The sequence below is a fragment of the Corythoichthys intestinalis genome, chromosome 7, assembly GCF_030265065.1.
Source record: "Corythoichthys intestinalis isolate RoL2023-P3 chromosome 7, ASM3026506v1, whole genome shotgun sequence".
In the NCBI taxonomy this organism is placed as follows: domain Eukaryota; kingdom Metazoa; phylum Chordata; class Actinopteri; order Syngnathiformes; family Syngnathidae; genus Corythoichthys; species Corythoichthys intestinalis.
In genome coordinates, this window is record NC_080401.1 from 12,893,996 (window position 1) to 12,910,172 (window position 16,177).

Genomic DNA, 16,177 nt, shown 5'->3' on the forward strand with positions numbered 1-16,177 from the left:
GATCAATTAACTAGATTTGCATGCCCGAGCCCAGTGATGCGGAAAAAAAAAACGCAGCAGCAGCAATTTATTTTCATTTCTAAGTTTTCTTACTGTTTAAATAGTCTACATATTTTTATAAGAGTTATAAAAGCATTTACACAACGAAATAACGCTGGAAAAGTTTTATATAAAAAAACACGGTTTTGCAGACACACAGAGGAGAAGATTCGAAAGGATCACATTTGCCTTTGTGTGCATAAATAAAAGTGTCTTTCCTAACACATTCTCAGTTGGCAGACAAAAAACGCAAGTTTACTCAATATTTAAATAGTCTACATATTTTTAAGAGATTTATAAAAGCATTTACACAACAAAATAACGCTGGGAAAGTTTAATATTTTTTAAAAAACACGGTTTTACAGACACACAGAGGAGAAGATTCGAAAGGATCACATTTGCCTTTGTGTGCATAAATAAAAGTGTCTTTCGTAACGAATTCTCAGTTGGCAGAAAAAAAAACGCGAGTTTACTCAATATTTAAATAGTCTACATATTTTTATGAGATTTATAAAAGCATTTATACAACGAAATAACGCTGGGAAAGTTTAATTAAAAAAAAAAAAAAAACACGGTTCTACAGACACACAGAGGAGAAGATTCAAAAGGATCACATTTGCCTTTGTGTGCATAAATAAAAGTGTCTTTTGTAACGAATTCTCAGTTGGCAGGAAAAAAACACAAGTTTACTCAATATTTAAAAAGTCTACATATTTTTATGAGAATTATAAAAGCATTCACACAACGAAATAACGGGAGGAGAAGAAGAAAAAGACAGCCCTCTGCGCATTTTTTTTTTTTTTTTTTTATAATTTATTAGTCCGGCGCGGCGGCCCAACCCGACCCACCCAAACGTGAATGCTTAACATTTCGGGTCGGGTCGGGTTCGGGCACAAGATCTAACCTCTATGCAGGGGTGACGAGGAACCCAAATCCGCTTCCTCACCGGAGTAACGTCACAGACAAGCGCAGTTGTAATCGAGAGAGCAGAGAGATAGGACATAACATAACAATGGCTGAAACGGAGAAAGAGGGAGCGAGAAATATTATAGATATAAGATAGGCTAGGCCTACATTTTACTATTGTTCTACATTGCAATTTAGTTGATGTTTTGTTTGCAACTGAACTGATCCCTGGATTGATATTGCGATAAAGATGCTGCTGCACTACAATATTTTCTTTGTCGTTTTCTTTAATATTTACTTGAATATTTTTATTGATGGGTCGTTGTGACTAAAATACAGTCACCGTTATTACTGATTTTGCACAGGAGTTCAGATGTTGCACTGTGTGAAAGGCTGCTACTGTGTGTAAAAAAAAAAAAAAAAGAGAAAGCCCTGGTCTCATTCAAAGCACTAATTAAATGCTGTGATCTGATTTTTAAAAAAATATATATATGAAAGTATACTATTTTCATTTGACTTCAACCAGGAGTGACACAAGAGCCAATAAAAAGTTGTTTAATGTCTGTCTGCTTGTGTTGGCTCATGATTCACGAAAAATATGCTTTGCTTTAGAATTTTAATGCATCCCAGGCTTTAATGCATCGCAATGCATTGCCGAATCGAACCGAATCGAATCGTGACCCTCTGAATCGAATCAAATTGAATCGTGGCCCTCCGAATTGTAATCTAATCGAATCGTGAGGGCAGTGCCGATGCACACCTCTAATGGATAGGCCCAGAAATGAGTCCATCAACGGGAGAGCATACAGTATATTCAAGGATTAGATCCAACTGAAATGCAGGAAGCCAAGAGGAACACCAAAGAAGAGGTTGATGGATGTGATGAGGGAAGGCATGAAGGTAGTTGTTGTGAGAGAAGATGACGCAAAAGAAAGGGTTAGATGGAGGCAACTGATTTGCTGTGGCGACCCCTGATGGGAAAAGCCAAAGGGGAAAGAAGACATTAACTGCTTTATCATTTCCTCTCAGAGAAGCCACCTTTGTGTGTTTTTCTTCTTACACTGAGAGTGTATCAGAGGGTATATTGAGCCTCTATACTGGATGTTATTTCCTTATCCGGCATTTTGTGAATGGAAGTTGCTAGGAAACTGGAGAGCAGTGCATCACAGAGAGTTTCTATCAATCCATGTATCAATCTGCAGGTATGCATATCTATCTATCTGTCTGTCTGTCTGTCTGTCTGTCTGTCTGTCTGTCTGTCTGTCTGTCTGTCTGTCTGTCTGTCTGTCTCTTGTACCAGACTCACCCTTCAATATTAATTCTGGAAATCTTCTATATTTCATGTATACTGAATATCCCATCAGCACTCTGAGGAGGAGAACGGTACTATTCTGCCGTTGTCTGCTTGAACTGGAACTTGCCTCTCACTTTCATCTGTCCTTTCCATAGAATGTAAAAATAAGTGGACAAACTGTGGACTATATACTAAACTGGTTGTCAGTCAGTCACGGGGCACGTACTGTATAGACAGACAACTAGACACACTCAGACAGTTACCGCAGGAGCATTGAGCCTGTGCTGTAAGCATCAAAATCAGATAGATAATTATAGATTGCTCCGTTGTATAAACAAGTATGAACCTTTCCTAGAGTGTTGACAGTAATTGACTTGACAGTTAAACAGTTAAGGAAATAACCTGATTCAACACAAGTCTTATAGTAGCATAGTAGCCGCAAAAAGTGCAATGTCTCATTAGCAGACTCAACTTAATTACATGTACCGTATTTTCCAGTCTATAAGACACTACTTTTTTTCCCTACGTTTGTACTAGAGCATGTGTGTCCAAACTATTCCACATTGGGCCGCAGTGGGTGCTGTATTTCATTACAACAAAACAAAACGACACCGTTTCACCAATCTTGTGTTTTACAATTGTAATCAGTTGATTGCAGTCACGTGCTGCTTGTTTTAGCAGAAGCCTCATTGGTTAAACTGTCTGTGCTCGATTGGTAGGAACAAAAACCAGTAGCCACAACAGCCCTTGAGGACAGGTTTGGACACCACTGTACTAGAGAATGAATTGGGAGTGGGATGGAACGGAAGTGAGAATCCACTCCCAGAGAAAAATTCCTATTCCATCCCAATCCTGGGGCTGTGTCAAAAAGTAAATCCAATCCCATCCCGCTCCCAGTCAAAAACAATTTTTTTTTTTTTTTTAAATTTCTAACGTTAAATTTAAGTTTAACATATGATGTTAGTTTTTGTTGGTTCTTCTCAGCTGGATTTGTCTGACATACATGTCTCTTGAGAACACTTGTACCTGAGTCACAACAGTACTATGCGTCACTACTTTACTAGTCCTGCGCATTTTTTTTCACGTATTTTTTAGTGGTACCTTCACATTCAACAATCAAGACGTTTTCTAATAAATTAGACCTTCCTTCTAGAAGCTCCTCCAGTTTAACCAATGGGTCATCATTTGTGTTTAATGTAGTTCTCCCTACGGGTTTTCATCTCACATTTCAAATATAGTTCCCGGAAGTCGAAGCGAACTATTTATTTACCATGTGGCTTTCATAACCAAGCAATTTATTTATGGATTATTTTATCATTTTTAAAAGGATTTTTTAAAATAACATTTTCACTTCATTTCGCACCGTACCCAAAGCATCATGATGACGTTGCTTAGTCCCTAACAACTAGGGTGAGCCTGCCATTTTGACAACATTCTTGAGTTCCCGTGGGTATCTGTGAATGCTCAGTGTTTATCATTTTCTCGAAACGAACCCTTAGCTAGTTAGCTCCATCAGGTCTGTTTGAGCAAAAATCTGTTAATTACAGGTGCATGCTGACGTGTTGCCAAGAGACCTTGCTGCTACTACAGGGGAGCCCTTTAAGTATAACCATGTTTAATTAGACATATTTTAAAAGAATGTGTATTTGAATTCTGCCACGACATGGCTCTCAGCAGCTACACTAGCACCGACAAAGCTTGCTAGAAACTTTGTCAGACGTCTTTAAAAATATAGATTTTACAAATGAATAGGACTCCATCTGATGCTGCCACAACAACAAAAACACAATTTTAGAAAGATGGACATCCTTTGATTGCTAGGACAAGAGGATGTGACACTAGAGCTCATTAGCCATTTTCAACCTGCACTCAGTAGACTTTACTGCCCAGGAAGTTTTTGTCCAATGCTTGATCCCATTACAGAAGAACAGTTAATGGCTAGCCATGTTTTGACTTTGTTTTGGTTTTAAAAAGGACAGATTGCTACAGTGTGCTACAACAAAGCTGCTGTACTAAGAGCTAGCACTAGCCATTAGCCCTGGACCTGAGTATAGAAATGTATAAGAGAACTTTGTCCACTTCAAGCTGAGAAGGCAGGGTAAAGAGGATTACATTTTGTCTTCTTTCTGAATGTGGTGATCTGGGTTTTGCAATTAGGGCTTTTTTTTTTCTTTTTTCTAAGGTTTTAGATGAGTTGGACTTGTGGTGTATGGCTCCCCCGAGTGACACGTCGCTGCACATGAACAAGAATGCAACTCGGCATGTAGGTGCGTGTTTGGTTGGTTAATAAAGATATATTTGATCAGTCAGAAATTTCTGTGTAACTTCTTTGTAAATAACCCAGATTAAGATATGGACACCAGCGGTGCAGCATATATATTGATTTTTTTTCTTAGATTTGTGACATTTAAGCAGTGCAGCTTATAGTCAGGTGCACTCAAGAAATACTTGGTTGAATACTCGGTTTGCATGGGTTACTGCATCCAGTGGCATCGTTAGGCCTATTTCAGGGGGGCTGAACCCCTGAAACATATTGAGAAAAAAAATACAAAAATGCAGACATATTCACTATAAAGTTGCCGTAATATTAGTTTAAATCAATAATCATTTAACCTGTCACTTAAATATGATTGTAAATCCTTCAGTTTCTCCTTACTTTATAGAGTAAGGTAGAGCGCCCCTTCAGTGCATCGCTATTCAATCCATTCTACTTGTTCATATAGAGAACACCCACATCTTTGAGAATCCAGTCCGCAATAACCCTGTGACATTGCTTGCAGTCGGTACTACCTTTTTTTTTTTTGCATTGTGAAGATCCGAGTAGAGTTAAGTATGCACTCTTGTTGCAACTATCTTTTGGGCGACTTCCTTCTGGAGCATCAGCTGTTTTTCTCACTTCACGCATAGACGCAAGAAAGCTCGCAAACAGTTTGCTGATGACATGTCAACAAAGCATATGGATTACTGGAACCATGTCCTATGGTCTGATGAGACAGGTGGGCTTTCTTGTGTACCGTCTTCAGAAGAGGCTTCCTCTTGGGGTGACAGCCATGCACAACAATTTGATGTAGAGTGCGGCGTACGGTCTGAGCACTAACAGGCTAATCCCCCCACCTCTTCAATCTCTGCAGCAATGCTGAGCGCACTCCTGTAACGAGTCACATGACATTTTGGAGGGAAAATAACAAGCAGTACTCAATTTGGACATTTAGGGATGTACGTTTTTTCATAGGGGTGTATTCATTTTTGTTGCCAGGAGTTTCGATATTAATGGCTATATTTTGAGTTATTTTGAAGGGAATATAAATTAACTCTATTATATAAGCTGCACACAGACTACTTCTCATTGTGTCAAAGTGTCATTTTGTCAGTGTTGTTCCATGAAAATATATACTTAAATATCTGCAGAAATGTGAGGGGTGTACTCACTTTTGTGATACACTGTATATACAGTATATAAATTATCAGTCTTTTGTTAGCGGTTTGTGAAGTATGTGAAGTAAGTGCTTGTACGCTAAATTCACTTACATCCCATGTAACCGCCTGGGGGCTAAGCCCCCCTGTTCTTGAAACTTAGTGGCGCCCCTGACTGTTTCAGTGTGCCGTGGCATGGCATTCAACCTGTGTCACTGTACAACAGACTCACTGTACAACAGACGTCCAGGTTAAGTCCATACAAGCCTTCATGTTATCTGCATTGTTGGGACTGGTGTATCCCACCCTTCTTTTGACAACAGTCTGTATATTATGTATGGGATTTAGGTCAGGGAGTTTTGCTGACTAATCAAGTGCAATTACACCATGGTCATTAAACCAGGTTTCGGTACCTTCGACAGTGTGAGAAAGGCCAAAGTCCTCCTGGAAAATAAAATCAGTACAAACGGATATAAGTGTTCGGGGAGGATAGGCTCACAATGCGCGAATTTTGGGGACGTACCTGTGCATGATGGCAGACCTAACCAGGCTAACACCACAAATGTGTTCTGCTTATCGAATGACTTTTTGTTTTCTGTGATACAAACACAAAACAATACCCAGGCAGAGGCATTCAGGAACCACAATAACACATTAAATCATTTCAAATGCACTGTCGCCAAATTGAGTGTAGTTTGCAGAAAGTTATTTTCTCGCACCATTGACAACAATGATTTACCAACATTACTCAGGTCTAGCAAAATTTTTTAAATTGCTTTCTTAAAACGGATAAAGACAGGATTTTCTCATTTGGATGTTCTTGTAATATGGTCCCAGGAGTGAGTCTCTCATGTTTTTTCTCCCATACTTAAGCCATTAAACAGCACAGACTGGAGATGCAGTCACAAAGAATCATTTGTGAGTGCTTCATCTACCATGAACTATTCGCTGCAACTTCGGTCTTCTTGTGAGGAAAAAAAGTCATTACAGCAAACTCCACTCACAAAAGGAGTTATTTTTAAAGCAGCAGCCCACAGCATATATGGAAAAGTGGTGCGAATAAAAACCTACTGGCAGAAACTTTTTAAATAACAGCAATTGCTGTATTTTTTTTTAGTAGATGACTGCCACCTAGTGATACAGATTGACGCTCTCTTCTCCTCTTTTCCTGACTCAGCGAACATGCATGATTAGGGGCAGTTACTATAGCAACAGCAGATAATGAAATCGAGCAAAGAGGAGAAAGGAAGGACACAGAGAGAATAAAACTACACCATGCAAATTTTACACTCTAATGGCTGCACGTAGCGCCTAACCTTACGTCCATGATATGTCACTTTTACCAGAACGTTAGCAACAGCTAATCAACTTCAGAATTATCATTAACTTTGGTTTATGTTGAGCAAAGTACTTACTTCATATTCCTTTCAATTCCTAACACCGTTTTAACATTATTTTCATCAAGTGAAGTGTTCCTCAGTCCTGTTTGTATCTGAGAACCAGCGCCGTGCCTTTTGCGTGCGTTAAAGTTCTTTAATATTTAATGCTCTTTGTGTTCAGCAATGTTTCTTGTTAAGTGGGAACTCATCCAACATTTTACAGCTACATAACATCTTTCGACCAGATTGGTGAGGGGAGATTACTTCAGATCAGGGGTCAGGAACCTATGGCTCGCGAGCCAGATATGGCTCTTTTGATGGCTGCATCTGGCTCACACACAAATTTTCAATTATTAATAAAGAAAGAAAAAAAAAAAAGGTTTCGTTATGTAATAGGAAGGGAGCTAGGACCTCGGGGAAAACCTTGCCGGCGTAAGGTTAACAGGGGAAGCATTAAAAAGAGCAACCAGTAAGGGGCGCTCACATTTTTACCAGATCAGGCGACATTCAGGACAGGTTGTACTTTAAACGTGTTGAAATGACATAAAATGTACATATTACTTGTACTTTTAGTTTTAAACATTTTGCATGGCTCTCACAGAATTACATTTAAAATATGTGGTGTTCATGGCTCTCTCAGCCAAAAAGGTTCCCGACCCCTGCTTCAGATGGTAAGGCAGTATTGCAATTTTTAATAGTTGTGATAATTTCCTTAATAGTTATTGAAACAAAAATACATGATTAAAATTATAATCTAGTCAATTGCCATTTATTTAACAATTGCAATTACTACGGATGAATTACCAACCCAGGTACCAGTACTAACATCAGTAGTCATTGGATTTTAAATATTTTTCAGTTTAATACTGCATGGAAAATGTTACTTAGTGAAATCTTGATCCATAAACAGATATTACTTATATTCATTGAAATCTGTAATCTTGAGTGAATGTAACTATGGTACACCCAGACTTTTTAGCCTATTTTAATGTACAGTGCAGCCATAGACCTCATAGTGATTGACGGGTCACATTCCACCTTCACTGCGCAAAGCCTTTTAGTCGGGAGCCGCCCTACAGTCCGCTTCAGTTTTTCACAGTCGGTCGCAGAGTCAACACATGCAGTGATCCAACGCCTGGTTTAGGATTGAAAAAGTACGAAAGCTGTACCGCAATCAAACAGGAAGGATTGTCTCAGGAGTGATTTGTTCGAGGATTCAAGGTAATTATTAAATTTTTCGTACCATGCATGCATTTTTAAACGTGAAAAAAAATATCAATGGGAGATATTAACCGATACGGACAAGCCTCATTCTTCGACATATTTACGTAAAGTAAATGCAAACTGCAGTTGTTTTTTTTTGCTTTTAACCAATAATCAAGACTCTTTTACGTCCATATCTATAAAGAATTCAGGGATTTAAGCATTTATTCAGAATTCAGAATTTTCAACAGAAAAAGCTCTTTGTTTACATATGGCGGCTGCTAATTTCCTTACAGACTAGCCTCATATTTTGCAATATTTACGTAAAATGTATGCTACCTGCACTGTTTTTTTGCTTTTAACAAAGAATCGAGACTGTTTTACATCCATATCTATAAAGAATTCAGGGATTGAAGCATTTATTCACAAGAATTTTCAACGAAAAAAGCCATTGTAGCAGCCCCCTTATCACAACAAAGAGCTAAGAGACTAGCATCATTCTTTAACACAGTTACATAAAATAAATGTTAACTGCACGTTTTTTTTTTTTTTTTTTTTGCTTTTAACCAAGAATTGAGACTGTTTTACGTCCATATCTATAGAGAATTCAGGGATTTAAGCATTAATTCATAAGAATCTTCACCAGAAAAGCTATTTACATATGGCAGCCGCCTCATTGAGTAACAGACTAGCATCGTACTTTGACATATTTACGTAAAATAAATGCTAACTGCACGTTTTTGTTTGTTTTGTTTTTTGTTTTTGTTTTTGTTTTTTGCTTTTAACCAAGAATCAAGACTGTTTTACGTCCGTATCTAAAAAGAATTTGGTGATTTAAGAATATACTCACAAGAATTTTCACTGGAAAAGCTTTGTTTACATTAGGCAACCGCCAGCTACATTTACTAACAGACTAGCATCGTACTTCGACATATTTACGTAAAATAAATGCTAACGGCACGTTTTTATTTTTTGCTTTTAACCAAGAATCGAGACTGTTTTACGTCCATATCTATAAAGAATTCAGGGGTTTAGGCATTTATTCACAAGAATTTTCAACGAATAAAGCTCTTTGTCTGTGACTCCACTCGGTCAGCTTTGACGGCCTCACCAACAATGCAGGCCCGCTATTTATCGTCCCCGTGTCCCATCAATACATTATAAAGTCTATGAGTGCAGTATATCTAAGTATAAAAAAGTAGAATTGTTTTGTCCTCCAGCTTGTCCCATCATATACATTACATTTATACAATCCCATGTACAGTGTGCATTTAAATGATCTTTCTCGCCGTCACAATCGTCACTTCATCTCCTGTCTTGACTCAAGGTGCAAACTGAAAAGGCGCCAATTCTAGACAATTATCAAGTTAGGGTGACCATATTTAGATTTTTTAAAAAAAGAGGTCACTCGGCCCGACCTCGAGATACCTGAATTATACTCGAAGTTCACTCAAAGATGCCATATCACTTTAATATATTTAAAGTGTGCCTCCTCAGTCTGGATAGAAAATCCAGTTTTATAACAAGGTAATAGCTATATAACCAAAGGCACAAATTGAAATTCTTAGAGGTTACTCAACTGACTTTATTATTCCTAAAATTAATAGAACCTACATACTATTTAAAAAAAAAAAATTAAAAAACTGGAATGAACTAATGATTAGCGAATCATCCTTGAAGAAAATAATAGCTGTCTTTTTAATTTTTACTGTTCATAATATGAAATAATGCTCCAAATAATAATCTCTCCTGTAGAAAATCCAACTTGCCAGCAAAAAGCTTTTCTCTTTAAATGAAATAATGCAAATAAAACCGTAGCCTCACAATAGTTGTAATTTAACAAACAAAAAAATGTCACTTTAGTCTTTTGGGGGTGGGGCACTTTGGGGGACGATGGAACACTGCTCCCTCCGACGTCTGTTTTCTCTGTTATTGAGCACAGCAGAACCAACCACTGGACAGGAACATGTCACAGGCAGCACAGTACCGTAGTCTTCTGTGCAAAGCGTCATCCCAACAAATGCTAATTGGTCCCATGAAAAATATGAAAACCAGACATTAACATTCATTTATAAAACCCCACCAGACGCCCAGGACAGGATTTAAAAAGTGGACATGTCGGGGCAAAAGAGGACGTCTGTTCACCCTAATTAAGTGAACAAAACAAAAGCTCCTGTTCAATCACCAACCTACCGTGGTCAATGAGGTTCTGGTGCTGGCGTTGTAGTTGTGGTAACTGCCACCCTGGAGATCAGTGATGATTGGAGTCTATACCTCCAGGTGACAGCATATGGTTGGTCAGATTCATCTTTAACTCCTTGTGACTCCACCCAGTGGCCCCTGGCTAGGGCTTATGGGTACCAAGCTCTTGTGAACATGTCGAATAGAACTTGGGCCCTTAATGACTTTCCTTTGAACAGCGGTCTTGGTGAAGATTCTTCCTGCTGAAGTCATATAGGTTCCCTGTGGACAACGAAAAAATTTGTGGTCAGCCTACTTTGGCTGTCTGAGCGATGGGTTTGCATAACATGATTGACAAAGTCAACTGTACATGGCACGCTGCCTGGAGTTAACATTAAAAGCAAAGCAAAAACTTTAAAGAAGAACTTCTTATTTAACTGATAAACATGGATCTTGATGAATTCAAGCATTTAATTTTGGCATAATGCAAAATCTTGAAGCAGTTGTTTGTAGAAGGATATGCTAATGCGCATTAATGAGAATGGCACTTTAAAGTCCATTTAAAATTTGAAATAATATGTGGCTAGTAAAAATAAGTCATTATTTTAGCTTAATCAAACCATCAAATTTTTATACTGCTGATCCAAATACTGGATTGTAGGGAACTGCAGCATATCCCAGCTGACTTCTGATAGAGTACACCCTGTACTAATCCCCAGTCAAACACAGCATACATACTTATACTGTAGATAGTGAGTGTGATCTGAAACCACATTGGCCACACTGAAGACAGGCTACAGCACCACTACACCAATCAGTAACATAGTTTAGGAATCCTTGTCTCATTAAAGGCCAAAAAATTTAACACAGCTAAGCATATTCCACAGTATCATTGTTTTTTTCCATGTTCAATAAATTCATGAAGCATATTGGAAGATACTTCACAGAAGAATATTTAATATCTACAGCAAACATGTCCAAAGTCCGGCCCGGGGGCCAAATGCAGCCCGTGGTCAAATTTCAGCCGGCCCCCAGCCTCTGTCATAAAATCAATAACGTCTGGCCCGCACACAGACTTAATAAATTAGTCAGCAGTACTGCTACTAGCATATGAGGTAGCTTACACACTAAATGCTGCTCCTCATTTACCCACTAAAAAGCAACATTACTCTAAGCAACATTACCCCGTGTGACCTTTTACTCACAATTTTCTAAAATGTCGACAATCAACAAAAAAACGTTGACTGTGACGGCCGACACTTCAAGGATAGGTGGAAATTTGACTTTTTCTTCACTAAAATACGCAACAACTTTGTTTGCCTCATTTGCAAAGAGACAGTTGCTGTTTTTAAAGCGTTCAATGTATGGCGATTTTACCAAACAAGACACGCTGACATGTATGACAAGATTTCAGGGAAGATACGTAGCGAGAAATTGAAGCGACTTGAAGCTAGTTTAATGTTACAGCAGCACTGTTTCACTAGAGCCCGAGAGTCGAAAGCTTAGCCACAAAGGCTAGTTGCGAGATTGTTGAAATTATTAATTAAAAAAATAATAATAAAGCAAATGTGACACACATAATGGCTCACTAAAATTTGCTTAAATATATTGTTTAACATAAAGGACGTCAGCCAAGGTCGGCCCCCCACATATTTACCACACCAAATCTGGCCCCCTTTGCAAAACGTTTGGACACCCCTGATCTACAGCATTTCGATTTTTAATTTCTTGAGATGAATTGTTGGTTTTCATTAACTGCAAGTAATGTTATTACAGCAAAATTACAGTGGTATGAAAAAGTATCTGAAAATTTTAGAATTTCTCACATTTCTGCATAAAATCGCCATCAAATGTGATCTGATCTTTGTCAAAATCACACAGATATAAAAACAAGTCTGCTTTAACTAAAACCACCCAAACATTTATAGGTTTCAATATTTTAATGAGGATAGCATTCAAACAGTGACAGAAGGGGGGAAAATAAGTAAGTGAACCCTCTGCCTAAGGAGACATAAGGAGCAATTGAAACAATTTTTTACCAAATATTTAAGTCAGGTGTATGCCAAATGACTGATGAGTGGGTTAAAGCTGCCCTGTCCACTATAAAACACCACCTGCTAAGAATTGTCTTGATGAGATGCACTGTCTGATGTGCATTATGGTTCAGTCAAAAGAGCTGTCTGAAGACCTGCGATCAGGGATTGTTGATTTGTATCAAGCTGGGAAAGGATACAAAACGTTCTCTAAAAGTCTGGATGTTCATCAATCAACAGTCAGAGAAATTGTCTACAAAAGGAGAGAGTTTGGCACTATTGACACTCTCCCACGGAGTGACCATCCACCAAAGATGATGCCAAGAGTCCAGCGCAGAATACCCAGAGAGGTAAAAAAGAACCCTAGAGTGTCTGCTGAAGACTTACAGAAATCACAGTCCAATATCTCTGTGCATACATCAACTATATATGTAAGACTATGGCCAAGAATGGTGTTCATGGGAGGACTCCAGAGAGGAAGCCAACGCTGTCTAAAAAAACATTGTTGCGCGTTTAATGTTCGCAAAAAGGCACTTGGACACTCCACGGAAGTTTTGGCAAAATATTTTGTGGTCTGATGAAACCAAAGTTGAATTGTTTAGGAGTAACACACAACGTCATGTGTGGAGGAAAAATGGAACAGCTCACCAACATCAACACCTCATCCACACCGTGAAGCATGGTGGAGAGAGCATTATGATTTGGGGCTGTTTTGCTGCTTCAGGGCCTGGACAAGTTGCAATCATTAACCGAAGAATGAATTCAAAACCTGAGGCTGTCTGTCAGACAGTTGAAGCTAAAAAGAGGATGGATGCTGCAACAAGACAATGATCCAAAACACAGAAGTAAATTAACTTTAGAATGGTTTCAGAAGAACAAAATACATATTCTGGAGTGGCCAAGTCAAAGTCCAGACTTGAACCCTATTGAGATACTGTGGCATGAACTAAAAACAGCAATTGATGGCAGACATCCCAGGAATCTGACTGAACTACTGCAGTTTGTAGAGAAGAATGGGCCAAGATTAGTCCTGATCGATGTGCCAGACTGATCTGCAGCTACAGGAAGCATCTGGTTGAAGTTATTGCTGCCAAAGGGGTGGGGGGGACAAAATACAAAATCTGATGGTTCACTTACTTATTTTTCCCTTTCTGTCATTGTTTGCATACTATCCTCATTAAAATATGAAACCTTTACATGTTTGGGTGGTTTTAATTAAAGCAGACACTGTTTTTTCATCTGTGTGATTTTGACAAAGATCAGATGACATTTGATGGTGATATTATGCAGAAATATGACAAATTCCAACAGGTTCAGATACTTTCTCATACCCCTGTACTTTCTCACTCACAGACTATTAGCGTTCCAAAATTCCAAAAGGTTCAAATACTTTTTCATACCACTGTATATCATTTTCATATTTCACATAATACGTAGATGCAAATTAAATACAAATTTCAGGTTTGTAATCCACTTTATGTTAAAGTTTTATCTTTTTTTCCAAAACATCACATACAATTAAAAAAGATGGTAATACATTAAACTCTACTCTATACCTCCATCTTTCACACTCCTGCTCTTTTTATCCTATCCATCGTAGTACTGTGTCAGTGATGGGTGAATTAATAAAGGAATTAAAATGGAACATAGGTCCCTGAGGTCTGCTTATTCTGGGACGGGCACACAGAGAAAAGACCCATCACACACACGCGCCTAAGCACCCCCGTGCGCGCACACACTTGAGTGTATGCATCAAAACAGAATATACGTACATAAAACTACAAACTTACTGTATACACACAGTTATGGCCTACATGCTCAACACCCCGCTTATCTTTTCATATATTACTAGAATGGTAAGAGGTAGAGCAAAAGAAAAAATGCATCCAAGTAGAACCAGAGGTGGGTAGAGTCAGAGTAGCATTACTCCAAAATAATATTATTCAAGGAAAAGTAAAAGTAAAAGTCGTCATCAAAAAATGTGCTCAAGTTCAAGTAAAAAAAAAAAAAAAATTCGGTGAAAATAATACTAAAGTAATGAGTAACATTGTAAGTAACTGCTTAAGATGTTTTTTTGTTTTTTTTACACAGCGGTATTTTTTTTCAGCACAGTTATCTATATGAACTGTTATTATCATACTGTACTAGATGTAACATACTGTATTACATAACCACATTAAGCCAAAGAAATACAACAACAACAAAAAAATCAAAGCTCATTAGTGCCCTCTAGTGGAGAAAACATATTTCCTTTCGTGAAACTAAAAGGATCATATGTCCATTTTTCTGTGGTCAATCAGTGCCAAATAAAAACTGTCCCACTAACAGCTGAAAAACAGCCCACTATGTCAAATACTTAATTTTTTACGGTTCTTTAACCCTTTAACACCGAACGTGTCTGCACCGACGCTGCAATTACGTCACCCACGTGCCGCTGGTTGGTCTTATTTGAAAGTGCGGAAGTTGATGTCCACACCAGTTTTTATTTGAAGTCAATCGACCAAGAGAAACGGGAGATAATGTCATTTGAATTTTATATTTTTTTTGCACTCATAAATATGCATTAAAACGCTGCATGGACCATGTATCTATCTCCATATTTCCATCATTTCTTGTCCTTTTTCAAAACCAAAAGCAGCACAAAAGACTACATATCCCAAGAGCCGTTGTGATGTCAAGAAGGACGAACCGAATGTGATCATTTTTAATAAATTTCCGAGCGAGGCGCCAACTAATGAAAGGGAGGCATGCGAAGCGAGCAACGGCCGGTTGGTTTGAGCGAGCGACTTTGAAACGTGCAGAATGAATCTAAAACTACATTTAACGCAAGCTAATGCATTGTTTCATTAACTCAAGAAAGAAGATGAGCCGTATTTATCGTTGTTTTCTTTGGGTGAGTCGCCGTCTCGGCGAGTAGAAGTTACAGCAGCACGCAAACGGCGAAAGAGTAGGCTGTGTGACATTGTGTGTGACGCAGCTCCGTGACCTGTTCAAGAAGAAGCTTTATTGAGTGCGCAGAAAAAAAAAAGAAAAAAAACTTTATTGGGTCGCATGCTTGAAAAATTGAACTGAACTACTTGTCAATATTTTTTAAAATACTTTTTTTCAATGTTATATTTTTTTTTTTCTTCATTCTAATCTTTTCAATTGTATGTAGATGTGTGTTCGAGAAGCTTGATTGCATGTACGTAGGCTATATACTTTTGATAAGGTGATGGGTACAACACATAACTTCACAAAGAGATATCCTCCAAACCCTTTGTGTGTTAGATGATATATATAATCTTTTTTCTCACTATTTTGCACTGTATATAACCTGTTTTGACCACAGTATGTGTAAAGGCCAAAAACGCCTATGACCATACCTGCTGTTTGTGTTGAATTGTCAAACATAAAACTATTCAATCTTATTTTTTTCTACTGAATGTTTATCCTGACAAGTTGAATAAATATTATCAAGCTTCAAAACGGTTGGTCAAGCATGTTTGGTTGTCAATGGGACATCAACATTACAAATTTTGAAAAAAGATTTTGGGATTTTTTTGTCTTTTTGGGTCCAAAATGTGGATTATAATTGGTCACTGAAGAAAACAACGGTTTGGACATGAAGTTCAAGGTGTCCTGAAAAAAGGGGCCCAATTTGGCCATTGTAAACATTTTTTTCTTTGAACTATAAAGGCAACATCAAATACATGCAAATTCGGCCAAAATAGGCTTAGGTGTTAAAG

The 16,177-nt window shown here is 38.0% G+C and overlaps 1 protein-coding gene across 2 annotated transcripts in view; it reads right to left on the bottom strand.

The window, feature by feature from the left end:
- lrrc7 (leucine rich repeat containing 7) overlaps positions 1-16,177 on the bottom strand; it is a 215,818-nt gene that overhangs the window by 167,117 nt on the left and 32,524 nt on the right. For both annotated transcript variants that reach the window (XM_057841526.1, XM_057841525.1), the window contains exon 2: positions 10,429-10,698. The gene's annotated coding sequence lies outside the window, so the exon portion shown is untranslated. The remainder of the gene's footprint in view (positions 1-10,428; positions 10,699-16,177) is intronic.